Source organism: Molossus molossus, unplaced genomic scaffold (assembly GCF_014108415.1).
Source record: "Molossus molossus isolate mMolMol1 unplaced genomic scaffold, mMolMol1.p scaffold_m16_p_12, whole genome shotgun sequence".
Classification (NCBI taxonomy): domain Eukaryota; kingdom Metazoa; phylum Chordata; class Mammalia; order Chiroptera; family Molossidae; genus Molossus; species Molossus molossus.
The window spans coordinates 24,912,553-24,932,371 of record NW_023425347.1 but is presented as its reverse complement, the minus strand read 5'-3'; the positions used below and the strand labels follow the sequence as shown (position 1 = coordinate 24,932,371).

At 44.8% G+C, this 19,819-nt stretch overlaps 1 non-coding gene across 1 annotated transcript; it reads left to right on the top strand.

The window, feature by feature from the left end:
• The first annotated feature begins 3,989 nt into the window (after positions 1-3,989).
• LOC118627343 lies at positions 3,990-4,092 on the top strand. The gene has a single exon (XR_004959101.1). It is a non-coding gene; the product is annotated as a U6 spliceosomal RNA (small nuclear RNA).
• The last annotated feature ends 15,727 nt before the right edge of the window (positions 4,093-19,819 follow it).

Here is a 19,819-nt window from a genome sequence, read left to right as displayed (position 1 = left end):
AAACCCAGATGCTGCTGCTGCTTCATTGCCGGGTCAGGACAGGTAAGTCTAGGTCCCACAGTAAGAGTCTCAGGACACTGCAGAATCTGTTCTCTACAGGCTGCTAGGACAACGAGCCTGCTGCTGCTTGGACCTAACTGCTCTACGCACGCCAGTGTGTGCTCATTTGTGCTGCTCAGGAAACGCTGTGTGGAGTAGAGAACACTGCATGTAATATATGTAACTAATAATTATCTGTGGCAGTTGAAGGAAGTAATTTCAATTGCTACAAAAGTTCAGTTCAGTACAATTATTTCAAGGAAAGAATTTTTTTTTTAATTGAAAGACAGGGATTTGTTCTCTACTGTTTCTATACCTAAGTCAGTCTTTCATCAGTTTCTAGGAGTTAACTCATTTGTGCACTCAACACATTTATTGAGCACCTACTAAGTTATTCTTGCACATTAGAAATTGAACAATAGTCCAGACATGAAGGATACACAATACCAGTATCATGTCCTTAGCCTGTAACACATTACTTTCTCTATATGGAGAAGTTAAATAATATTCAACATCAAAGAATATTAGCTCTAAGGATATCTAGAGTGTGTAAGTTTCAAAATGCTAGCCAGATTGATGGCTAGCCAACAAATGGGTAAGATATTATTCACCCTACTAGACCCTGGACTCCTTAAGCTCAGTGAGTACCATGGGTACCACCGTATTACAAGGTGGTGTAATAGAACCATAAGGAAAGAGCTGTGGAGGTACAGAAGACCGTGATTAATTCTGCTTACAGACCAAGGATAAGTGTGCTTTACAATAGAGCTTTGAGCTAAGCCCTGACACTCCAGTTGGATTTTTACCAGGTGGAAAAAGGAAGGGTATGGCATATGCTGGGCTAGATTGCAGTTTGGTGGGGCCGGACCATCCCCTGCTGTCAATGAAGTGGTAAGAAACTAGACTCCGAAGACCAAGGTTAGAGTTACAGTCATGGAGGACTTTGAATGTCAGGTTTAATTTGCACTTGGTTCTCCACTGTCTTCAGAACAAGGCACTTTGGGGACAGAGGAGTGGCCATCAGATCTGGTTCTTGTACAAAGAATTCCTACCGCAGAGGAAAGGATACACAAGAGCAGGAAGAAAACAGAACACTCAATTTTTATCACCTATGGACATGAAAAAAATGAGACAGATCAAAAAACTTCAGAAGTACCATCAGCATTAAGTGAGACAAGTTATGTAAAAATTCTCTTTCTAGCATAGGATAGATAGTCTTTAGTAGAGAGACAAACAGAGAGGAGCAAGCCATGGGAGTCAGAAGGAAATTGAAATTGGTTTTGGTCATGATGCATTTGAGATGCTTGGTTACCAGCACTCCTGGAGTCAGTTCAAAACATGGGTGAGAACTTCCAGAGGATGACGGTAAAGCGAAGCATTTGGTGGCTGTTATGTTTAATTGATATTTGAAAACATGACAATATAAGAAACCCTCTATAGGAGAGCATTAAAGGGGGGTGGAAATAAAGTTGAAGATGGAACCCTGAAATGACCTATATCTAAAGTGGACAGTAAAATCATCAAGGAGTCTGAAAAAAACAAAGGGGTAAGAAAAGTCAAGAGACTGAAAGCTCTGCCAGGAGACAACTCCAGGCGGGCAGGTCAGCTACCTGGAAGACTGCGCACTCGGAGTTGGAGTGCCGTGGAAGCGCTGTAAGACGTGGCATCACTAGGATGTCACAGGTTCTGACCGCTGAAGGAGAAACACATCGAGTGGCTGCCACCCACACGATCTCAGCTGGGGCCGGGGACAAACTGCAACCGAGGTACGTGCCCTTGGCGGGAACTGAACCCGGGACTCTGGTCTGCGGGCCGACGCTCTAACCGCTGAGCCAAACCGGCCAGGGCAGGATGTCATAGGTTCTGAGAAAGAGCGAGTACATTATGCGGCGTGAGGAGATCGCAGTGAGCAGAATACAGGGTGGGCTGGGGTTGTAGGAGTGATGAACGGGGGCCAACATGGGCTTGGTGACAGGGTGGAGTAAATCAGGTTGTACATTGGAGGAGGCAGGGTCAAGAGAAGTGCTTTGGTGTTGTGTTCTTAGTGGGAGGGCACGGGTGGGCATCGAGGGAGAGCCACGGGGAGGGTGAGTCTGAGCACAGCAAAGAGGAGACGGAGAGCCTGGAGCCTCAAGAGGCTGTTCTACCAAAAGGCACCATTTTTGAGACTTGGAAAAACACACTTTCATCTTTTTTTTTTTTTTAAGGGTTAAAAAAATGAGTGCCGAAGCCAGGAATGTTTCCCCCACCCTAGCCCACCCCAGTGTGTGCTCGATCCCATCACAGATGGGAGCTCAGGAGCGATGCTGAAAAACTGGGCTTGTCCCTTAGCCCTGCCTTTGAGCACCGTGGATCACGAACCCCGCAGGCGACTACTCTCATGTAAAATCCGAACTTTTCCAAGAAAAACTTGAGAAATACGCTGCCGAATAGAAGTTTGGGCAAATTTCCAAACACAAGCGCGGGGAAACTGCATGTATGGGTCACTGCAAGTGACCTGGGGGGGCTGCAGAGGAGGCTCGGGTCTTGAGAGGGCTCAGAGTCCACCAGGCAGGCCAACGTTAATATAGTCCACCAAGCAACGGCGAAAGAGGCCTAGGTGGAGTTGGATCACAGTCAGAATTTAAGACAAAACGCAGCCATTTTTGTCTTTCTCGTTGCTGATCATGTTTAGTGCCTTCTCACAGAAATCCTAAAACATGGCCAATTACTTTTATTCATATTAGCAGAATCTCCTTGAAATGAGTTTGTTTAAAAACTGCAAGAATTAAAGAGTTAGCCCCGTGTCTTTAAAAACAAAACTATGTCAGGACCACACAAATTACACATATTTAACACACCTGTCTGTCGCTTAAAGAAAAAATTCACTTCTAGCAAAAGCTCAACATCTGTTGTTCATAAAGCTTGTGCGGATGCTAAAGGGAAGAAAACTCAAAGGCCGAGTAAGCCTCCATCAAAGACTGATTCTTCTAGTTGAGAAGAAAATTCCTAGACAAGGTTGTGAAACAAAAATGTAAATAGTTCTAAGACCAAAAACAACACATGTATATGTTTATATATACACATGTATGTATATGTGTACATATATGTGCATATATAGACATGCACTACATATACATTGCACATAATACATATGTAGTAGGTATGCATATGTGTATTCTTGTAATTTTCCATTATAGACCCTGTTCGTAAATATTTAGAGAATGGAAGTAAGGCGATCACCGGGTTGGGTGAATTGGGGAAGGCTTTCAGAACAGATGAAATATTCTGTCTTGAAGTAAGTACAGAATTTGGGGTGAGAAGAAATCAAAGCATGATCATGAGGAAGAGCCCACAGGCGAGGAGCAAAGTGTATGAGAGAAAAGAGGGAACTAGAGCCAGTTCAGAAAGAGACCCGACGGTTGGCATAAGGTTTTACATTTGATTTGATGAGTGTGTAAAAGCCACACTAAGGTCTTTTCTCATGTGTTAACAGTTTTTTATTCATTAACTGGGCATGTATTTATTAAGCAGCAACTATTTATTGAGCACCTAATGTATACCAGGGTCTGTGTTAGGACTACGGCAGTGGTTCTCCACCCCAGGAGGCCTTGGGCAAAGTCTGAAAATGGTTTTGAACTGTCACACTGTGGGTGAAGGCCAGGGATGATGTTCAACATCCTACAATGCACAGGACAGACCCAACCACAACACTTTTCAGTCAAATGTCAACATTGCTGCTATGGAGAAACCCTGGGCTAGAGGGTGCAGATACGCAGGCTTGAGTCCCTGCCCCAACTGTATTACCAGGCAGAGTTGACCCTGTAAACCAACATTGCAGTCGACTACATCTCATAAGGAAGTAGGGACTGGCCACTACAGGAAAACAGGGAAAGACGCCACTAACTTTGCTTGGGGTTGGAAAAGACTCCGGAACACAGTCACATTGAAGATACTCTCACAAGATGAGCGTGCTCACTTCAGCACCGACAGTAAAACTGGAACGATGCCGAGAAGACGAGCATGGCCTCCGGCAAGGAGGACACTCAAGTTCAGGAAACGGTCCATATTTTTATATCTAACTTTAGGTAGAATAAATGTATACGGAACCATAGGGATATCTGTATGTTGGATGACTTTAATGCTACATTTTATAAAAAATAGAAAGTGTCCGGCCGGTGTGGCTCACTGGTTGAACGTCGACCCATGCGTCAAGAGGTTGCCAGTTAGATTCCCGGTCAGGGCACATGTCCAGGTTGTGGGCCTGATCCCCAGTGGGGGGCATGCGGGAGGTGGCCAATCTATGTTCTTTCTCATCGATGTTTCTATCTCTCTTCCTCTCTCTCAAAAATCAATAAAGGGGAGGGAAGGAATAGAAAGTAATAATATGAAAGAAAAAGAAAAAGGTGAGTCAAAGCTTACCCAGATAGGAAAGGTGGGTGGAAGGAGAGTTTTCAAAATGTGACATATTTGGGACCAGTGGGCAGTTTGGCATAACCGGAGTGTAGGGTTTGCAGTGAGGTGGGTTGGGTGGAATGGGGAGAGATGGAGACAGGACGCAGGTTGGGACCATATCCAGGAGGGCGCTCTGGGACCTGCCAGTCTCTACCCCAGCCCCACTGGATAAGAAGGTCAATGTCCACACAGGTTGGAAAAGGGAATCCAGAGGTAGCTGTCATGGTATTCTGTTCAAGGCATTCTTGTCTGTAGATTTTCCTTCTTCCTCTGGGCTCTGGTAAGCCTGTGTCCTCTGAGTTCTGAGTAAAGTTAATAGCCAAATAAAACCCTTGCTGATAATTTGTCCTAGAGATGGGAGCTGTCAGATAATCATTCAGAATTTAAAATCTCATTTCAGTATTTCTTCAGATGAGGAAAATAGCAGGATGAAAATATAGCACAACTTATTTGTAACATCTTACCCATTTTCTCCCTAAATGGTCCAAACAAGCCTCTTCTCTCTACTCTTCACACCAGCGATCCTGTCATTAAAGCATCTACTCTCCAGTGCTAAACCCTAGGAGGATTTTCCCCATGAATTTAACATGACTGAGGAGACTTGCTCCAGCATAAAACTTAGCTGCAATTTATCTGACTGAGACCGGGCTTCTTAATAAAGAGAGAAAAATTGAATCACGGCCTTTTTGTAGCTTAAAATGTGGGTACATTCACCCCCTCAATTTCATGATTATCTATAATGGAAATAAGCCAGCTTAATAAAATGATTGCATACAACAAATGTCCTTGTGTTTAAAACGAGAGGCTGCCGATGTTAGGGGCTGGGAGAGGGGTACATGTGAGAAAGTGAGGGGGTAGAGGAGAGGGAGAGACGAAGCTACCGGATCTAACCTTCTCCAAAGACCACCCTACAGTGCGGTTCATTGCTCATAGGTGGGGGCTGTGTGTGACACCCCTACAGTCAGGCAGTGCCTTCTGAAATGGCACTCAGGATATCCGTTCCAGCCCAAGTCCCTACAAATGTACAACCATGACTTTGCAGGGTTTGAGTTACATAAGCTCTGCAGAAAGCAACTGTAACTTACACAAATGAACCAATTATTGTGGAAAAGGAGAAAGCGCAAGGTATACCCCCACACTCTAGTCTGTGGGAGCCCTGAGCCTCACCCCCATGTCAGTCATTAATTCTAGAAAGCTTTTTCCCTCCTCACATCACCCTATGTTTGAAATCTCTTTTTCCTTTTGAGAAGAAGCCATGCTTCCCTTTCCCCTCTGTTATTTAACCTGCAGTCACACACACTACTGGTAAAAAAGTAACACCTGGCCCAAAAGGAGTCACCAGTGCTAAGCCCCACGTCAGCAAACCAAGACCTGATTGGAGTCCTCTGGGGATGTGATCTTTCCACAGTCCGTCTGGAATCACCTGCTCAGTGCTGGTGAGATCTGCCTGACAGACCCCCGCCCTTTCCCAAAGGCACGCGATGCCTAAAGGAATCCACTGGTCTAGAAACTTTCTCTTTGCCTCCACTCCTGCGCGTGCACAACCCTTCCATTCTGTACAGCTCCTCAGAGCTCCTTTCTGTTTGCTAGATGGGACGCCGCCCAATATATGAGTCACGGAATAAAGCCAATTAAATCTTCAGATGTGCGCAGCTGAATTGTGTTTTATAACCATTCACAGGAATCTTTGTCAGGGTCCCCGAACACCGGTGCGAACAAATGTTCAGCCACTCTCAGGGCTTTACAGGAATTAACTCATTTTATCCTCGCCGCTTGCCCGTAAGGAAGGTGCTCCCGTTGGCCTCGTTTGTCGCCGAGGACCTGAAGCACAGAGAGATGAAGTGACTGCCAAGGTCACAGAGCGAGAGAGAGGGAGAGCCAGGAGTCCAGCTGTGACACTGTGATTTATTATAAGAAATATAGATTTGCTCTTCGTCCCTGTTTCTGGCGCAGGCCTCCTAAAACCCTTGGAATTTTCTAAGTGAGGAGAGTAATAAAGGTGCCTTTTGTTATTTTAATGAGTGATTTAGGACAGACCCTAAGGATGGGGGCTGGTGCCTGGAGAACCAACCCTGTGATTAAAGGGTCCCATCCCCCAACCTCCAGGGAAGGGAGAAGGGCTCCAGGTTGAATTAATCACTAATAGTTAATCCATCATGCCTATGTAATGAAGCTCCTATAAAACCCAAAAAGGAGGGGGTTCAGAGAGCTTCCCGGTTGGGGAGCACGAGGAGGTGCTGGGAGTGCACCCGCAGAACCAGGAAGCTCCACGCCCTTCCCCACACCTCGCCCTGCCCATCTCTCCCACTTGGCTGTCCCTGAGTGATTTCCTTTTGCAATACACTGGTAGTCCAGTGTGTAAGATGTTCCTCAGAGTTCTGTGAGCCGCCCTGGCAAATTAATTGAACCTGAGGACGGGGTTAGGGGAACCTTTGGTTTTTAGCCAGGCAGAAGCATAAGTAACAGCCTGGGCTGGGACTGGTATCCGAAGCTGGGAGTGCGGCAGTCCTACGGAACTGAACCCTTGAGCTGTGGAATCTGCCGCGCTCTGGGTAGATGGTGTCAGAATCACCCAGTGCCGTCCGGGAACCACCCCCAACACCCACACTGGAACTGGTACCAGAACCAACTTACAGAGGCAAGCCGTTGGAATGCTGAATCTGCTTCCAGACCACACGTGGCCTGGGGTGGTTTCACCAGAACACCTGAAGGGGCAGAACAACAAAGAAACGGTTTTGTTTGTGTTTTTAAGGAATGTGACTGACAGCTCAGATTCTTTCCACCAGTGCCCCTGAGTCCGAGAGTAAACCTTTGACGGCAATAATCCTCAGTTTGTGGTTCTCACAGGCCCCTTTTGAAGCAGCGCTGCCACCCCACGAAGCCATTTTACATATTTTTTGTAACCACCGCGTGTTTTTCAGGGAAAAAAAGCAAAAGAAGCCTTAAACAGAGATTGAGAAGGTATACAGGTAGAGCCAAATGGGACTCGAATTCTGGGATTTCCAGCGCTGTGTTTGACTAAAATGATCCTCAAAAACAACTGAAGGACTTAAGTCTTGGCACGTCTTTGTACTTTCAAAGTATCAATGTTAATACCCATTTCTTTGCCAGCCCTCCTCAAGTTTCCACTACTAACCCCCGGGAGAGAACAGCAGCATTGGGGCCAGGCCTTCCAGTTGGAGGGAGAAGGTGTGTGCCTTGCAACCTCTGCCTGTGACCAGAGCCCTGGACCCCCAAGGGCAGCCCTGTTCCAGGTCCACGCCCACCAGGAAACAGGCCAACATACTACAGCCAACCCACACAGCATTTCTGAGAAATGGATACTTCACTCAAGACTTGGAGGAAAGACAGGGAGTCACGTTATACTATTTGACAAAAATGTCTAAAAACTCCCCATGCAAGCGTCTCCGTTACACACCAACCAAGAGAGGAGCTGGATACGAGCCTAATAAGTGTAGAGAAGGAAAATGTGGAAGGAGAGAAAGAACAAGGGAATGGAAAATGTTTTCCTTTTTTTCTTTAAATTCCAGTGAACCAAATATCTTTGTTGTCTGAGTTAGCAAAAGGGATTCAACTGGAGAAGGATAGTGAAATAAACTGGTGAAACTGAAATATGTGATTCTTTTCTTCTCGTTAGGGCTGTGATACTTATGAACCAAGAGGGCAAATCGCAGTACCAGGAGACTGAAGATGTGGAATTCATTCCTTTCCGAAACTTATCTGGTTATCCATATGCAATCTGTCAAGAGAAGACACAAGTCCCACCTCTTTATATAGGCATACCTCATTTTATTGCACTTTACAGATGTTGCTCTTTTTTTTTTTTTTTTTTTGCAAATTAAAGGTGAGACACTCCACTAACAAAATGATTGTGACTTGCTTTATTGTGCTATTCGTTCTACTGAAGTGGTCTGGAGCGGACCCCACGGTATCTCCGTGGTATGCTATGGAAGTCTTTACTGAAGTTTGGTGCAAAGACTCACTCAGAGTTACTGGTAAAGCTCGAGTTTTTCAGCATAAATGTTGCTCAACTACAGCTGTAGAAGGATGAAGCTGTGAACCTGTCAGAGCCTCAATCTACTGCCCTTGAACTTGAATGTCAGTGGCTTGGGAAAGATCACATTTTTGTTGTCCTGAAATCATCCCAATAATAGAACAGTGCCACCTGTTTTTTAAGGGAAACCAAAGACTCTTCTTGCCTCAATCCCACTAGGTGCCAGTCACCAGGACCAGCACCACCCCAAGTATCTCCGTTCACCTGGGCAAAGCATCCAGCTGACACATTGTCATCTACAAACACATCTGCTCAGAGCACTTCCCACATAAAACACTCAGTAACTGTTCGTTGGATGCAAAGCTCAACTCATACTCCTTAGTCAACATCCTTCATCACTTGGTCTCTACATACCTTTCCAGACCAGGTCCCTGTTCCACCTGTCATCCCACCCACTGCTGAGGCTGGAGGAAGCTATTAGCTCCTCTACATGTGCTTCCATCTCTTCTCGTTACTGCTAGACCTTTGCTGACATGTTTCGTAACGGGGAGTCTTTCTTTCTTCCCTCCCAGCACTGTGGCTATATTCATCTAGCCTAAATTTTCTTCCAGGCCCTGCTTAAATCTCACCACTTGTATAAATTCTCCCACAAATCTCCGCTCCTCTACCAAAATGAATTTCTTCCTCCATTATAATCCCAGAGCACTTTGCACCAACACGTGGTATCAGAGGGTGTTCGTTTATTTGTTTGTTTGCTTTTAATACATAATCCTAGATTACAATAATTCCTGCATAGCACTTATCATCATCTAGCATACTATGCATTGACTTAATTTATTTCTTTGTTGTCTGTCTCCCCAACCAGAAAGTACAGGGATTTTTGTCCGTTTTGTTTATTGCTGTATCTCCATGCCTAGAACAGTGCCTACCTAGCCAAGAGTAGGTACTCAATAAATATTTGTGGAATGACTCATGGGAGTCTAGAGATCCCTCCAAGACTGCCCTGCGCATCTTCCCATCACCCAAGAGTAGCTGGCAAAGTGCTTTGCACATACTTCTTGAATCCAACTGGCTTGAGAAGCCGGCCACCGTACCTGGCTGTGTATATCTCCTCTGCTTTGCAAAGGTGTGATTTTCACTTCAAGGATACGGCTGTGGCGCTGTGAGGTGGACAGACAGGATGGAGGGTGAGGCTCTCCTAGGAAAACTCTAGGTTAAACTCTTACAGGCAACTCCAATTACTAAATCTAGTTAGAAAGAGGAAACCAGTTAAATTAAGAATCCTTCATGTAAGAGAACCAAATAAGCTGTTGGGTAAAATTTTTCATTCCTCATTCACTTCATTCAGCTTCCTTGGAGAAGGCAGCAAGATGGCAGGACTCAGCAAGGGTTTTATTGGGCCGAATGCTATGCTCCCCTGACTACAGAAACCAAAAAGAAAGAAAAACCTGGTCTTTGGCCACTGAGTTTCTCTTTGGCGTGTGTTTGAGAGGAAGCCGCCCGGTTGTCTCTTCTGAGACCTTAAGGATTATTGCTGCAAAGGATCCGCCTCCAGGCTTGAATCTTTGCCAACATGCTTCCAGTTTGGAGGGCTGATCCCCCTAATTGAGAAAAGCACACCCCTCCCCCACCGAAGCAAGCCACACAGAACACTGCTCAGTTCACCTCTACTGGCAAAGCAGTTACTGGTATTGTCTTCAGTCATTTAGTCTACAAAGAGAGATTTTTTTTCCCCTTGATATTTGCAATTTTTGATGTGCTTACATCATTATTTTCGGTAGCACCTTAAGTATCACAGGGCTCACTTATTCTGAGAAACCCCCCAAAATTTATTTTTAAAAAAGAAATATAATAATATGAATATCCATTAGAATTACCCAGATAAATTCCAACAGAAGTGTTATATGAAAAAGAAAAACAAGACAGCTTACATACATGCGCACACGTGTGCACGCTTATTCAGAAGCAGAGAGGTGACTTCAGTGTCAACCCGATCAAGACTCTAGGTAAGCTCTGTCGCGCGCTAACCATGTGAATTAGGGCATTGATGTAAACTCTCTAAACTTTGATTTCCTTTTCTGTAGGGATAAAAATAATACCTGTCCACACTTATTGTGTGGACATTAAATGAACTAATGCTTATATAGCACTTAGACTACACCTACAATATCGTAACCACTCCAAAGTGACAAACGAATAAATCCGGACACCTTCAGACACCTTCAAACTTCTGGTCCAGACCTGCTACATTTCTGAGACAACAGGACTCTTGTCATCCCCCAAACAACTGTGTCCTGAGACTACTGTTTACAGCAGTTCTGGCTGCAACCTAAAGGGCATTGTTCAAAGTTCGTGACCCAGGGATCTGTATGTTGACTGTATAATTGTACTGCACAGAACAATGGTTTTCTAATAGATGGAAATAAGGATCAGGAGGCAGGGAAGACTTTTTCTACTTTGCACAAAGGCACTGTCCGGGCGAGTGCTGGCCCTGGGCAATTAAAGACAGCACTGGCGCCAGCTCCCTGGAAGAAAGCAACCGAGTTAGATGACTGTGGTTTCAGCCACAGCCAGGCTCATTCATGGGGCTCTAAACACTGTGAGTATTGTTGAACTGGACTCAGAAGCTGCTCTCGCCAGACAGTCTTGGGGTTTGTAAATGTTAGCTACTGTGTTTGCTGTTCTTCTTATACTCATTACTTAATTTTACTGTTTATTTATTGTGTTCAACCTCATTCCAGAGGCCACGCCTGTCTCCTACAGGAGCCCATCGGTGGTATGTACCTGCCGTAATGAAAATCAAACGGCAAACCCAAGTTAGCACCACACCATCTGGAAGCGCTCCGGTTCTCCCAGAACAAGGAAGGCCCTCTGCAGACTCAGCCTCTCTCTTCAGGCTGAAAACAGGTCCCGGGTCTGGACAGGACCTGCATTACCTCGGCCAGTTAGCTGAGAGGTGACAAGAAGCATAGGCAAATGAAGCCAGGGAGTGAGTCCTGGGGAACAGGGAGCAGTCAGCTCCATTTACAGAGCAACAAGCAGAGGGGGCCTTTTGCATGGCTTACCTGCAAATCTTAAACAGTCACCAGGTCAAGACTGGTCATAGCTCCAGAGTAGGAGTTTCTTCCTTCTTCAAGCCCCTAACATGCTGTTTGTATCTCCCTACAATTGGACTTAGACATTACCTGGTTGTCCTCTTGGGCAAAGGGTACAAGATGTAAGAACCATGATTCTCTATCTCTTGCTTGTTTATACCACAATGTAAGCCCATGTTGGTGGATCATAAATCCACCCACCCCCTTTCCTAATACAATTTTCTATATCTTGATTGTGTTACACAATTTTATGCACTTTTCAAAACCCTTAGAACTGTACACCACAAAAAGTAAATATTTTTGTGTATAACTTAAAAATGAAAGGTTATAGCAGACACCACTGTTGCTTACACAACACCCTTTCTCCCAAACCCTGCTTCCTTACCAGCAAAACCCTGATTCTATGCAGGCATCTATCTGGCTTAGGGAGGGCTGGAGTTCCTAGCTTCTTTGAGATACCTCTTGATTAAGCTAAGCCATTTGGGAACCAGATTTCTCTTGTCACTGATTGGTTTAAGAATGACGTCTGATGAAATTCTTGCCAATCTAAGATGTGAGAATCTGGCAGCTTCAGCTCAGGTTCTGTTTTCTCTTTAAAAAGGGGCCTCAGTCCCTGGCCGGTTTGGCTCAGTGGTTAGAACATCGGCCTGTAGACCGATGAGTCACAGGTTCAATTCCGGTCAAGGGAATAGTCACGGGTTCGATTCTGGTCAAGGGCACGTAGGTCGGTTGCGATTTGTCCCCGGCCCTGGTCGGGTCGTGCAGGAGACAACCTGTCGATGTGTCTCTCTCACATCGATGTTTATCTCTCTTTCTCCTTCCCTTCTACTCTATCTGATGATAAACATAAGAATGAAAATAAAAAGGGGCCTCGGGACAGTCTTGTGCCCTCTTCTAGTTTTTGTTGCGGTGTGAGGGTGTGACGCCTGGAGCTGGTACCCCAGTCTTGTGAGTAAGGGGAGCTAGCTAGCGCATGCGCAGAGAGAGCAGGTCAGTCAGGCAAAAAGAATCCAGGTCAGACTGCCAGCACTGAGCAGCTGAGTTCACGATCTGGGAGACCCGATCCACCCCTACCACCTCCCAACTTTCTGCTGTGGGAGGTGACACATTTCTTTCTTATTATTGAAGCTAGTTTATGTGGTTTTCCTATTACCTACAACCAAAAGCATCATGACTATTACGCCGGTCCCATGCTCTCAGAAATGGGTCAGGCATCAACAACAAACACACAACAGGTGTCTGTTATACGAAGGCCAAGATACCTTGCGTTTGTTTTGTTGCAGAAATTGTCTCTTGATTGTAGGTGGATCACCTATGGAGCCACCTAATTCAACCAATAAAAAATGCTAGAAACTTAAGCGAACAATGCCTTTTAAGCTGTCAAAGCTTGTCTTGTTTTCTATTTTATTGTTCCAATTTTATGATACATGTCTGTTCTCTCCTCTTTTTCTAGGTTCTATCCTGCTGGATGCTGGCATCTCCTTTTCAGCTCCTCAGACGTGTAGTCTCTTGCTGAGTCTGCTCTCAGTGGGTGACTTTGGCTGTCTTGGTCTGTCTAAAGCTTCATCTTTCTTTGGCATTTATGATCATCTAAAAACTCTATATTCTTCCTTCCCTCTTTCTCGATCTGACATAAAATCAAGCTTGTCCACTGAGAGTTATGTTTAAGAATCAATGTTAAAAAAAAAAAAAAATGTCTGTACCTTTTAAAAAAACACTTTTTCATCACCTTATTGTTTTTATTTTTCATGTTTTTCTCTTGATTGAAATGCTTATCATCCAGGTCATTAGATGTCTCTTTATTCTTATTGAACTCTTTTTCAGATTGAACATCTTGGTCCTTCATTAACTCAAGTTTGATTATCTCCTTATTAATCCAACAGAAAGGGCTCCTCCCTTATCCTTCTAGCCCCACAATTGTAAGATAAAAAATGATCTGCCACTGGCCTCTTGCAGGCAATGTGTCAAACAGGCAATACATCAAGCAGCCAACATTTATCAGAACTCAACCTTTTTCATATATCTCTCCCTAAAATGCCTCGTGTAATAATTCAAGTAGACATTCAATAACTTAAATTGTTTTGAATTAAATCAAATTGAATTTTTATAGGTACTACTAGGTGACAAGCAACATACATTCATTTGGCTGGTTTGAAAAACACAGGAAAGGTCATTAATGCTAGCAGCATCTTGCAATTCCAATACCTAGACAACTCAAGACAGTCAAGAGCTGAATATTTATTGTGTGGATTATCTGGTTCTAGTCCACTGATTCATCTTCTACCTGCTGAAACCTCTGACATCTTTCATTCTAATTTCTAAAATACTGTTGTAAAACATCTAGCACATATAAATTGATTAATTAGTTAAATGCCAGGAGTTTACCCTAAGGAGTAAAGGTCTGGGAATGTTAAGGAGATTGCAACATCCAGGATCTTCTTAACCTTGGTGAAGCAGGTGGGAGGATGGAATTTGTATGAAGAGTCTCAAAATGTCCACTCAGTTTACGTTTCTAAATTGCAGTATGACAACATGCAGCCTTTTTATATCTAACTTTTGTTTTTTTCTATCATTAGTCCTCAGTTCTCACCTCTTGTGGCAGCCAGATTTCATTTCATTCATTTGCTCATTCATTCATTTATTCATTCAACAGTCACATATTGATCATCACCTGGGGACCAGCCCTGTTATGGGTGTTCAGTGTGTATCAGTGAACAAAACAGAGAGGACTTCCGCATTCCTGGAGTTTACATTTCAGTGCAGAAGACATTAGAATGTAAACAATCCATCAACTCAGGAAGAGCTTTTTTTTTTAGGTAAATTAGGCTGAGTAAGAAACTGCTGAGGCATGGCCTCTCTAAAGAGGTGCCATTTCAACTAAGGCTTTATTTTATTTTATTTTATTTTATTTATTATTTACTTATTTAGAGAGAGAGAAAGAAAGAAGCATCAATGTGAGAGAAACAATGATTGGTTGCCTCCTGTGCATGTCTTGACTAGGGATGAAATCCGAAACCTAGCTACATGCCTGACCAAGAATTGAACCCGCCACCCTTTGGGGTATGAGTTGAGGCTCCGACCAACTGAGCCACACTGGCCAGGGCAAACTAAGGCTTTATTTTATTTTTTAAATCCTTACCTGAGGATATTATTTTTATTGATTTTCTAGATGGAGTAGAAGGGAGGGAGGGACGGAGGGAAGGAGGGAGGGAGGAAGAGAGAGAAACATCGATATGAGAGAAACACATTGATTGATTGCCTTCCACATGACCCCGGTCGGGGCTGAAGATCACACCTGCAACCCAGGTACATACCCTTGACCAGGAATCAAACCCAAGACCCTTCGGTCCTGAGGCTGACGCTCTAACCACTAAGCAAAACAGGCTAGGGTTTAAGGCTTTATTTTAAAAAAAGACTTCTTATTTTTAGACATTCTTTAGATATTTCCTTCTTTTGTTTTCTAATAGAAGTATCTCGCAGCAAGGAATAGAAAGACTGGAGTCTAGGGATTTGATATTAGGAAAGTCTCTTTACTTCTCTGGTCCTTAGTTTTCATGATAGCAAAATAGGAAGCTGGATAATCAATGAGATTCTTTGTAGCTCTGAAATTATAATGCTTTGTGAAAGTTATTAGAGCTTTATAATATTATTTTATGATAAGAACTTATATGCATGTATGTGTAACCAATGGACATAGATGACAAAGCTTGGCAGGGGGTGGGATAGGGAGGAGCGTGTCTGTGGGGGGTGGGAGGAGAAACATCTGTAACAAAAATAAATTAATAAAAAAAGTTAATCATAAAATATTATTAGAACTTTACAATGTTTAATGATGATAACATTAGAAAATTTTATTAGAACTTGTGTTGTAGAGAACACAAGTAAGAAATCCCTCTAGATACTATTTGACTTTCCAACAGTTAACATCTTTTTTTTAATGTCAGAAATATAAGGTGGTCAATACTCTCTATTTTAATACATTGTCTATCAGATCATTTTGTTTTGTAAGTTCTTTAAAGAGCAATTGATGCAATCCTAGCATTTTCATGAATTAGAGACCATGATTCAGACCTGTAGATAAGATAGACTATAATTATGGACATAAACATGACTGGGTTTAGACTGTCAATAAATTAAACCAGATGAAACTGAAGGTCCTTAGGACTTTGCTTACATTTTTTGTTTTTTTTTCTTTATTGATTTTAGAGAGAGAGAGGAAGGGAGAGGGAGAAAGAGCTAGAAATATTGATGAGAGAGAACATCAATTGGCTGTCTCCTACATGCCCCCCACCGGGGATTTGGCCCACAACCTGGGCATGTGCCCTGACCAGAAATCGAACCGGTGACCTCTTGGTGCATGGGTCAACACTCAGCCACTGAAATACACTGGCTGGGCTGCTTACATTTAGTTTTAAATCCTAGCTCTAGAAATCATGTCTCTCTCTCTCTCTCTCTCTCTCCCTTCTCGTGCCCCCCACCCTCCGCCTCTTCTTTCTTCTGGATAATCAGCCACCTTCAAGCAGCAGGAGACAGTAGCCCAGACCTGACTGGACCTGACTAAGGGTCAGTCTGGGACCCCTGGCAGGCTAAAGATAACCTCTTGACCTAAGTTACGCTTCAGTTCCTGAGCCCTGAGATGGAACAACCCCGTGGCTACTTTCCCATGAGATCAGGCAGAGGGACTCTGGAAAAGACCTCAGCGCTGCCTTCAAGACCTAAAGAATGATTCACTGTCCTTACCTTGCCTCTGACCAATCAGCTCCAGCACAATCCCCGACCCCTAACCCACTGTTTCTTGTGATTTTGCCCTACGGAATCTGAAACCTACATGCCATCAAGGAGTTTGGGCTTTTGAGCGTTACCTCCTGGGGGGCCTCATTCATAATCAAACAGCCTCAATTTCCCCAGCGCTCTGTGTCTAGTGTTGGACTCTGCCAGCACGAGTTCGAGTAACTCTGTTTCATCAGAAGACTGGTGACTATGAAGGGGCTCAGCTCTGAGTGGGCTTTCTGCCCACAGTTCAGGGGCTGCTGGTGGTCTCTCCAGTTTCCTGGACTCGTTGTTCCAGGGACGGACCTGCAGTGCTCACTGCTGACCAGGTGTGGCTGATCTGCCACGCTTTCGTTTTGCTGTGAGAAAAATTGACTTGGTTCAGGGGATGTCTGCTGATGAGTAACCTCATGAGTGACAACCCTAGGGACACCTGCTTTCCCCCTCTTACTTTTGGTTGGGTCCTTGAAGGACTCATGTAACTTGATTTAGAGCTTCCCTACTGGTTGCACTAGGAGAGGACCCTGAGAGGGTAGCAGCTCGGATTGGCTACTACAACTGTATGTTATTTGTTCAATTTGTGTCTCGTCTCATGGGAAGGGGAGCCAATGCCGGCCACATCTCAGCAGACCTAGCGTGGGCGGTGGACGCTTGACCCAGCCTAACTCAAGGCAGCTGTTCACCTCCTCTTGACCATGCTGGGTGGACCTCATGTTTGCCACCCCCTAAGGGCATTATATTCTGGGTCCAAGACATAGTGGGAAGTTGCGCCCCCAGCCCTACTATCTTATTTATAGTGTCTGACGTGTTCAGGCCAGGCTTTGAAAGGATATTAGATGTGAAAATACAGTGTTTGAAAAGAATCAAGGATGGTAATTTTGTCCTAAAAAAAAAAAAAATGTTGGTAATCTTTGAATGGACAGCAAGGAGTAAAACTGAGAGACTTGGGAAGTGGTAGAAGGTCTGTGGAAAGGAACTGTGAGAAGAGATATTGCCATGAGGAACCCTGTGTCTAACTCGGTCTCCCCGTGCAGCCCCGGGTGCATCTCACGGAGCGGGGCCATGTCCAGCCATGAGCCAATGGAGGGAGAGAATGCTCTTCCTCCACCATGTGGCCTGGCCACAGTACAATTTAGGATCAGGCAACATTGTCCTGGAAATGGGTCCTTAAAGTTACTACCATCACGCAACTTGAGTTATTTTATAAAAGAGAAAAAATGAAGTGAAATCCCCCACACAGAAGCATTTATGCTTTTATATCAGAATAGGTGTGTTCAAAGCAAATGCAAAGTTGTGAGACAAACAGATGAACCAGTTAGGCCAGTTCTGCTGGAGTTACTGAGAATGAGGAGTCACTGAGAATGAGGAGGACTCCTTCCTGCTCCAGCAGAACACCGGAGGCTTCTCCACTCCACCACCTGGTGGCGAAGCTCCTCCCCTCACCCTCCACTTAAGAGGGGGTTCTAGCTGGGAGTGGCTCTTCCTCCACACCCAAAGGGGAACTAGATTTAGCCAAGAGTTTCCTCCAATCCAGGCAGGACAATTCCCAGTGAGACAAGTGCCAATAGGAAGACTTAATGTCCACGGATTACTGCCCGGGATGGTCTGGAAGTACACGCCCTTTATGATATTGGGTCATTTTAATTGGAAGAATAATATGCCTGAATGACCAGTGCCACTTTTAGGACTGGACTTATGAACTAAACTGAATGCCAAAATAACCTTTGTCTCTTGCCGTTTGGACACTGAGGTGCCTCTGGATAAAGCTTGTGCCAAGCAGGCAGCTTTACTGACCTTAGCCGAGAAATTCTGGCCGTGATCCCTATCACGATTCTGAAAGTAACTCCGAAGTGTGGGCAAAGGGCAAACCTGAAAAAGCAAAAACCACGGCCCCAATCCAAATGCAATTGCGGGCAGGAGCAACCATCCCCACCTAAAACACTGTCCTCTAAAGCAGTGGTTCTCCACCTGTGCATCGCGACCGTTTTGAGGGTTGAACGACCCTTTCACAGGGGTCGCCTAAGACCATCGGAAAACACATATTTCCGATGGTCTTAGGAACCGAGACATCGCTCCTCTACCCGTCTCCATGCAGATACGCCCACGTACAACAGGAGGAACTGTACTAAAGGGTCGGGCAATAGGAAGGTTTTGAACCACTGCAAAGGAACAAGCTAGGAGTGGACTCACAGCACAGGTGGCAGCATTCTTAGCACCGGCTTATCTGGCCTTCTCATTCACTGTACAATACTCTCATCTGTGCAGAAACCAAGCTCTAGTGAATACCGGTTTGCCCAGGACTTCAGGGGGCCAGTAACCAGAGAGTAAAAGACATCCACCGGGTGGTCTCTAATCCATAGACCTTGTTGATCACCTTGTCTAGGGAATTCTGTTGGTTGACTGTGCTGGATTTTTTTTTTTTTATCCTCACCTGAGGACATTTTTCCATTTTTTGTTCAAATAGAATGAGAGGGAGAGAGAGAGAGAGGAACATCAACATGAAAGAGACACATCAAGTGGCTGCCTCCCGCACGACCCAACCAGGGCCGGGGACAAACTGCAACCGAGGTAGTGCCCTTAGCGAGAACCGAACCCAGGGTCTCTCAGGACCACAAGCCGACATTCTAACCGCTGAGCCAAACCGGCCAGGGCTACTGTACTGAATTTAAAGATGCCTTCCTTTGATTCCTCTCAGCCCTGAGTCTCAGGAACTGTTTGCATTTGAATGGGAGGACCCAGGCACTACAGTTAAACAGTAATGTTACCAGACTGTTCTCCCCCAGGGGTTCAAAAACTCTCCACCCTGTTTGGAGAGGCTTTAACCAGAGATTTGAGGGAACTTCGACTAGATAATGGAGCACTGATGCAATATGTTGATGACATTCTCATCACCAGTCTCAGCAAAGAGGCTTCTGACAAAAATACCATTCTAACCTTGAACTTCCTGGCTGAGTGGGGATATAAAGTTACCCAAACAAAAGAAAGCCCAAATATGCAAGTCCTCTGAGAAATATCTAGGATTTGAATTATCTCAAGGACAAGGAAACTTTCTCCCAGACAGGAGGGAATCCCTGGCTAGGGTGTAATGCCCCCTACCTGCCAACAGCTACGGGGATTCCTAGCAATGGCTGGCTTGTGTAGGAGCTGGATGCCAAACTGGCTTTACTGCGAAACTGTTCTATGGGGCCCTGAAAGGCACAGGTCAGGAGCCGTGGATTGGGTTCGGGGATGCCAAAAGGCCTTCCAGACTGTTAAGGAAAAGTTGTAATGGCCCCAGCACTAGGCCTCTCAGACTTGGGAAAGCCATTTGACTTGTTTGCACACGAAAGACAAGAGATAGGACTGGGGATCTTGAGCCAAAATCTAGGAAATATTAAAAGGCCAGTGGCCAACTTCTCAAAACAGCTGGACACAGTGTTCAGGGACAGCCAGTTTGTCTGAGGACCATGGCTGCTGCCTGTGGCCTTCTACAAGAAGCTGAGACATG